The sequence below is a fragment of the Geospiza fortis genome, unplaced genomic scaffold (assembly GCF_000277835.1).
Source record: "Geospiza fortis unplaced genomic scaffold, GeoFor_1.0 scaffold182, whole genome shotgun sequence".
Classification (NCBI taxonomy): domain Eukaryota; kingdom Metazoa; phylum Chordata; class Aves; order Passeriformes; family Thraupidae; genus Geospiza; species Geospiza fortis.
In genome coordinates, this window is record NW_005054367.1 from 2,233,306 (window position 1) to 2,241,692 (window position 8,387).

At 43.7% G+C, this 8,387-nt stretch overlaps 1 protein-coding gene across 1 annotated transcript in view; it reads left to right on the forward strand.

Annotated features, from left to right (window-relative positions):
- The window catches only part of LOC102041347 (sodium channel protein type 5 subunit alpha-like), a 217,310-nt gene that overhangs the window by 132,991 nt on the left and 75,932 nt on the right, over positions 1 to 8,387 (forward strand). The window lies entirely within an intron of this gene.

Below are 8,387 nucleotides of genomic sequence, written 5' to 3' on the forward strand. Positions count from 1 at the left end.
TGCTCATGGATATCTCCATGGGAATTTAGGAAACATTAAGAAATGTGCAGAATTAGCCACAGCTGAGCCAGAGAGCCAAGGGGATGGGCTGTCCTTTGAGGACACTCTGGGACCCAGGAGCAGGTCCTGGCAAATGAAATGGGTCACTTTTTAGGACAGCAGTGTGTGTCAGCACCTCCCACCTTGCAGGGCATGGCTTTCATTTTGGAGATGTAACTGGCCCCACTGCTGCTAAATCCTCCCATTTCTTTAATGAAATGTGGGGGTTTGTCCCACTTCTGAGTCATGGGGCTTCTCCAAGAGAAATCTGTGAAAGCCACAAGCCCAGCCATGTGCTGTGAAGGCAGTAGATTTCACACTGTGCAAAATTACTGGTAGAAATCTTTTTGGAGCTTTTTTGAAATTTTGGAGCTCTTCTGAAAGAAGGCCTCCTGGCTGGCAGGCAGCTCTGTCACTTTGTTCTGCCCTTCCAGGAATCTGCACTTGGAAAAAGCACAAAATCAGAACCTCCTTACACCTCCCAAATTCACTGTAGAGGTATCCTTTCCACATTTCAATATCCTTTTCACATTTCCTATTTTTTAATAGGAAAGTGTGATTTTGTGAGGGAATCCAAATTATAATATTAAATCTGGGAAATTGTTTAGAAAGTAAGATTTTTAAAGGAAACCATGTTCTCCCTGAAATAAAAAAAAAGAGGAGTGGGGGGAAGATAATATTAATTATTTCTTGACTCTCTGATTTAATTTTTGACTCTCTGGGCCTACCTTCATGCTGATTTTTCTTTGTTGTAATATATTGGCCACAGGGAGCCATTACTGTGCCCATTATCATTGGTTTTCTTTCGATTTTACTCTGTTTCCATGTGGGGTTTTTTCTCCTTTTGGTTCTTTGTGGCTTACCTTTCCCTAGCTGATTTCTGCCATGTGTGAATGAGAATTACCTCTTTCTCTTGATCTCCAGTCCTGACTGCCCAAGGGACACAATGGCCTTGAGATGACTGAGGGCAAAACTTATCACAGTCCTTGGTCACAGCTGAGTGGAGGTGTAGGATCTGAATTGTAAGAGGATGAGGATCTGTGGAGGTGTAGGATCTAAATTGTGAAAAGATGATTCCAGGGATCCCACCCTGCCTGGACTGGGCAGTGTCCTCCACATGAGCCCCCTAGGGTTAGGTTTGGTCTTCAGGTAGAATTTGCAGAGCTTAAGCATCCAAAATTAGAGGGTTTCTTTCGTTGTATAATTGGTAGAGCAGCTGTTGTTTGCATGCAGCCAGTGAAAATATTCCAGGGTAAGGCAGGTGTTTCTCATTGATCATCAGTCCTTTCAGGGAGCAGCAACAGCAAAGACTCCCCAGACTGTCTTGCTCTCTGATTGTCCTGACACTCCCCTCAGCAGGACAGCCAAACACTTTTGTTGACTTAGCAGAAGGGTAATTGTCTCTTGGTTTGCAAACAATAAACTTTCCATGGTTTCCCTGATGTTTTTGGGGTACCTTGAGCCTTTAGCATCACAAACACAGCTGGTTTTGCTGGGAGAAGTTTTCAGCTGGACTTGTCTCACAGCACATTTTTTCTGTCTAGACAGTGGCTTGAGAAGTCCACAGCAGCTCTGATGGAGCCCTTGCTACTCTGGTGAATTAATGTTGTTTTGATATCTGATGAAAAACCTGCAGGAACATGTTTGTTTTTATGCCGTGGCTCCAGTAGTGGGAAGAATTTATCTGACTCCACTCACCCTCTCTTCCTCCTCACATATAACATTTGGAGACTTGGAATTTCAGAAATTTCGAGAAAACACTTGGTTTCCAAAGACTCATCATCTAATACTTCTAAGGAACATACTTAGGAAAAAAAAAAACCACTGAAAGTCATCAGCTACAAAAGAAATCCAAATTCAATAGTTCTTGACCAGATTTGGAGCGGTACAATTTGTCTGCACAGTTGTATGCACGTAGGTGAATAACAAATGAAAAAGTCTTGGAAGCATGAGGCAGCCACCAGGTTGTGGTAAGAAGTGTCACAGGTTGCCTCAGATTGATGTTCCCAGGACTGTGTTTCAAGTGACAAGGACACAGGCACCTTGCTCTTCCAGCCTGTGGGGTGCTGCAGGACCTGGGGATGAGGAGAGGCAGAGGTTGGTCCCTCCTGTGCAAAGTGAGGAGAACAGGACTGAGGAATCTGCCCCCTTAATTACAGATACCCCTTTAAACCCTGAAGTGAGAAGTTGGGTAAACGTTCCCCACCCCATCAAGCACAGGTGAGCGCAGCTGCCCCCCAGCATCACTTCTCTGCCCTGCACTGCTCAGAGACAAACAGCTGCACCAGACACACCAAAACTGCAGGGAAACATAAAATTCTATACCTGTAGAGAAGAATGGTCAGTAAAACCCCCAGCTTTATTGTAAATACCACTAAAACATTCAGGGTAGGGGGAACACCCTAAGCTCACCCCATTCCTGAAGATAGCTGAAGCTGCATCAGCCTCCCTGTTTGTTCTTCATAGGCCAGTGTTAAAATTAAGCATTGTTCTCTCCTTTTTCTGGGTAAATAGAAATCATTCACATAAAATCTCTGAAATTACAGCCACTTTTTGCATATGAAATAATTATTCTTACCATATTACTTACATTTTTTTTCTTTCCTAAGGAGAACATCCACTCTCATTACCATCATGAAATAGTTCAGAGATTTTACTTAGGAAATAGACTGTATTTGCTGTGTAGTTCTTATTAAAATTCATTTTCTTCTATTTAAACAGATAAACCAGTTATTTCACCTAAGAGGCTAATACAGAGTTGATGAGAAAAAGTTCCTGTTGGAAGAATTGGTATTACAGTGGTACTACAGTGCCTCACAACCCTCCCACCTGCAGCTGCTTGTGGGTTCAAACACTTTCCAAAGCAAGAAATTCATATCCCCATTTCCATGTACTTTCCTAGCTGGTCCTGGGCAAGAAAAATGAAGGAGATTGATGGTGTCCAACCTGTGCTCTCCCTCACTCGCCCCAGGCCACAGGGACCTCTTGCCAATCTCGTGTTACCATGATCATTTTGACAGCAAGAAACTAAGATATCAGAAGAATGGGATTATGAGATTGACTGCAGGATAAAGGCAAACTGGGCTGGGAGGATATAAGCTTCTTATCCAAGCACAAATAGCTGAAAGAATAAGGAAGGGAATATAGAAAATAAGTGATCATGTAAATTGCTTTTTGCAGGAATACTCTCTCTTAGTAGACTTTGCCCTGTGATGAAAACGTACAAAGGATTGGAAAATACCCTTCCAAGGAAGGAAATAATCCTCCAGAGAGACTGACTACATTACTGACCTATTACTGCAGATCTCGAACTTAGATCTCACACTTAGTGCAATGAAATCCCCTCTCTGAGCGGTTTTTCTTTGCAGCTTAGTGGATTCTGCTGCAGTAAACAAAATATAATAATTGGCACCTATTTTGTTCGGCTTGCTAGAAGGTCTCCAAAGAACAAACTGCATCTCTCCCATCTGTGCTAGCCAAAGAACAGTGCAGATATCCAATGCCATCCATGAACAGGAAGGAAGAAAATCAGATATTTTCACTGGTCAGAGAGTGCCTGAAGAACTTCTTGCTGGTCTGTATCTGCCAGGCACTGCAGGTAGATGGGCCCTGTTTTATCCACAACAAAAAAACTACTAAATGAGTAGCAGAAAAAAGTATTCAATGAGTAGCTGGTGATCCTGGCAGGTACTTCACATGCACTGTCTGGCCTTTCCTGTGCAGCTGAGTGGCAGAAGTGACAATGAGCTGCCACAGGGTTACAATTTGGATTAATGGCTTCCTTTTTGCACGGTAGATTTCACTGATAGGGGTATTTTCCTGTTGTTACAGCAAAACCTGCTTGGCTGGCTCCTAGGAGATTTCTCTCCCCAGGGAAGCAAGGTGTAAAACCCCTTTCCCTCCTCCTGGGTGACACCAGTGAGGGTCCAGGGCAGTGAATGCAGTGCTGAGTTAATTCACAGGAGCTCAGGAGGCTGCACACTGTCTGACTGAATGACAGATGGAAGGGTAAATACATGAAAATTTATATTGCTCCATTTTGCCAAATCAAGGCAAACAAAAAGGTGGAAGGGAAAGGAAAAAGCAGTCTCATGCTTTTGTTCCAAAAGTGTTCTAACTTCAGCAGCAGAGCTTGCAGATATATGTTCAAACAGGATTTGATGAGAAGGTGTCATCTGAATAGAAATTGTCTGATTTTGCCCTGTGTTGACACAAAAGGAGAGGATGGAGCCGAGATATTCAAACTGCAGCCTACCACAGCAGCATATGTGTCTCCCTGCCTGGTGCTTTTTGGGGAGGATGGGTTTCCCCCATGGATGGGGAACTTGGAATCAGCCTCACAGCTCCAGGCCCCTGTGCTTTTCACTTGCTGCCAGCACAGAATTGGTGCAGCACTTAGCACAGTGTCTGGCTTGTTACCCTGTGCTGATGCTCAGGGTGGGGCTGGAACACCCTGAGCTCCCCTCTGCCCTGGGGAAGGCTGTCACCACTGTCCTGGAGTGTGGTTGTCACCAGGATGGGCTGCTGGGTGTGACAATGGACAGTGTTGTTTCTCATATGATTTCATTTTAGATAGGCCTGCAGGGAGCTGGACTTGATGATTCTATGGGTCCTTCCAGCTTGAGATATTCTCTGATTCTGTGTGGTTTATTTGACCTGCATCTGCCTTTAATCCAGCTCTGAGATACAAAATCCAAGCTTGCTTAGTCTTCGGTGGGCACTGCTGAGCTCCTCAACATCCCCTGGGATGCCAGATTGTCTCCATTGTCTGCAGACATCCTGGGAAAACTGCAGCCTAAGCACCTCAGGGAGGCACCTGCCATTAATCTGATCATTTGTGCCTTATACTGGCACAACCAGAGTCACGAGCTTTGGAAAAGGCATTGGAAGTAAGAAGGTCAACGAAAGCACACTGGATTGTCATTAGGCTAAAAGCTTAATATAATTATACTAAAAGAATTTGGGGTTCTTTGAGTGCATCTGTCATTTGATTCCCAACCTCAAAGACCAAAAAAGTGACCTGCTTTCGCAGTCTGGCTGCTCAGTGTCACTGGAAAGCAGATTTCTTTTCAAGGGGATCCATATGGACATAGAAATCTGCCATTGCTTTTGGAAACTCTGGTAATCTTTAGTTTGCTTTTACTTAAACTGAAAGCATTGTGTTAGCAGCCAGGAGGACTGGGTATTATTAGTAACCTTTTACAGGAAATGTGGTGTGTCATGGGTTAGGCATATATTTTTTTTTTTTTGGAAGATGCAGTGTGCAGTGAAATGTGGGAACAAGTAAACATAAAGTGCTTATTCAGCAGTTCATTCTGTTTGAATGCCCAGCCATGCAACTCTGAGGTTACCTGCTCATGAAGGAAGCAGGGAATGATATTTGAGATTTATTTTTGGCTAAAAGCATGAAGTGCAAATGGTTCTTTGTGCAAAATGTCAGCTGCATTTCTGGGAAGAAAATAAGATTGCTTTAATAATCCATGGTAAATAACAACACTGAGGATACTACATGTACCTGCAGGTGTATTAGACAAGCATATCTAAAGTATATATGTAGCTTGATGTCTGAAATGAATACAGAAAAGTGAATCAAGGTGTTTCAAACCTTTAGTGAACAGCAGAGTTAATGAAGTACAGGATGAAATTCAGCTTCAGACAATGAAATTCCTGTGTGTACAAGGAGATTTTCATGTATGGAGATGCCTGGGCTACCACTACTCTGCAGAGGTCTAGGGCTTGACTCAGTTTTGCCTGAGGACCTCTGGGGATACTGCAAGCTATCCATCCTGGCCTCCAGCTGGACACAGATCTCCCAGAACAGCTTTTTGCTATTTTTTTGTCCTTCTGGGGAATTGCCTGAGGGTGACTTGGGCATGGAAGGGTCAGTTGGCACAAGACATACTGGTAGATGCACATAGCCCTGGCATGGTCACCTGTGCTTGGTCAGTCTCTGTTGTCCACAAGATGAATTTCTGATTGAAATGAGGCTTAGGTGCACCATTGGACTCTCAGGGTTTGGTGTTTGAGGCTGGAGGCAGCTACCATCCTTGATGATCAATTCAGTCCCCTAAATTTGGCCAGTCTGTCTCTTCCTGCAACACATGGGATGCCCTGGTTGGATGGCAGTTGGAGCTTTGGGAGGTCACAGACCTCCTGTGAGGTATCTCAGACACCCTCCAGCATCAGCAGACACCTCTGTTAAGGTAATTGAATTGTACCTATAGAGTCCAGAAGATTTTTATTCTGGATTCCTTTATCCCCTCCCTTCCTCCAGCTGCTCCCTCTCACATACACACATGATTATTTTCAGGCCACTTGTAGCAGTGTGGTTATCTCTGAGCCCTCACCCTGCTGTCAAACTGGGTTGAAAGTGGCTAAAGGGGATCTGTCAGTGCCTCCTTCCCTGATGGGCTCCCACCTGCTTGGCTGCACATCCACTGCTCTGGTTTCACACAGTATCACTTGTGAGTGGGGTGGGAAAGGAAAAGTTGATTCCCACCACATCACCACAGTGATGAGGAGACCCACACGAGCTCTCAGTGTGGTGAGCCAGCTAAGAAACAATTAGCTTTAATCTCAATTTACTTCAGAGCAGGGCAGTGCTGGGGCAGCAATGGTTTATTCACTGGTTCACGATGGACAAGAGCATCTGCTGTGCCACCAACTGCTTTTGTTTTCAGTCACAGTGATTGCAAAGGGTCCTTTACTAAACAGCACTGACAGGGCACTCCAAACACTGTGCCATCAGAGTGATTAGGACCAGGTTTTCAAAATTCTATCCCATATATTCTGAATATTTGGAATAAGAGGGAACAGGGTAAGGGAATGATAGCAAAAAGATTGTGGCTCTTTGGTAAGGCCCAGTTAAAGACAAGTACTTTTTATGCTGTTTGTGTTGGTCTAGAAGGTGTTATCAACTTAAAGTACTATCAGAAAGAGAGAAGTTAGGAGGCTTATGGGTATTTCTGGTAGTATTAAGAGATTACAGAGAAAATACCTGCACAAAGTCCATTTTATTGCTGTAAATGGCAGGAGTGCTGCAGCACTGACCTCTCCTTGCCAGCACCCAGAGCTGTCACCCACCCACTTGGTATAGGCAGCAGTTGAGTTGATACCAGGCAATCTGGGATTGGTTTGTTTTGGGGTAAATATATTTTAGCAGATATTGGTTTGAGTCACCTTTGCCCTGTTCCTGTCATCCCAAGCATCCACCTCCAGTGTGAACTTTTTGCCCTGATAAATCCAGCACAAAAGCTGTAATTTATTTCTTCTCAGACCGTGAGCTGATGTAATGTTCAATATACAGCAACTGGTGACCAGCCCGTGAGATATATTACTGGGGATGGCCTTTGAGAAGAAGTTGGTTTTATTTATTGGATATAATGGTATTTATTCGGGGCAGGGGTGTAAAAAGAGGTTTAAACCATCAAAAATATCCCTTAAATGCCTAGTTGTGTCTAATCTTGCCACACACTGCCAGCAAAAGCAGAGAGTTCTGAAGTGGCAAGAACAAGAGGAAGGTAACACACAATCTCAAGTTCAGTTTGGATCTTCTCATAGACCTGTGAAAATCTTCAAATAGTTGGGTTTTTTTTCTGACTAGTAACAGCATTTTCAGGACGAAGCCTGCTTTGGGAATGAGTCTTGCTCAGATTTGGCCACAGTAATCTGGTTGTGATGGCTTGTTTTAGCCTGGAGGAGGAAGTTTTTGAAGCTATATGACCTCAGAGGTGTTTATTCACAGTCACAATAGATTTCCTTCATGACCCAGAGGATATTTAAAACAAGTCTGTCTGTGAAAATGCATACAAATGTTTAGAAATGTTTCCAAATGTACAGTGTGGTTGAAGTGCCTTGCCTATGTACATCATTGTCACAGAATCATAGAAGAATTTGGGTTGGAAGGGACCTTTAAAGGGCACTTAGTGCAGTGGGCAGGGACATTTTTAACTAGATCAGATTGTTCAGAGCCCCATCCAACCTGACTTTGAGTGCTTCCAGTGATGGGAACCTCACCATCCTCATCTTCAAAAATTTCTTCCCTAAATCTAATCTGAGACTCCCCTCTTTTAGTTTAAGCCGTTTCCCTTCGTTCTATTACAATAATCCTACAAGAAGGTTTGTCCCCATTTTCCTATAGACCCTGTTTCAGCACTGAAAGGCCACAGTGAGGTCTTCCCAGAGCTTTTCTGGGGGCTTTTTTTGTATTCTATTTCTGAGCTTTACATTTGATTTTCCATGTTTTGGGGTGTTGGAGGTGGAGAGGGAGGAAGGGAATGTCAGTGTGTGTTATTGTCCATGCTAAACTTTTGCACCTGAGGTCAATGTGTTTGAAAATGCCTGCAGAC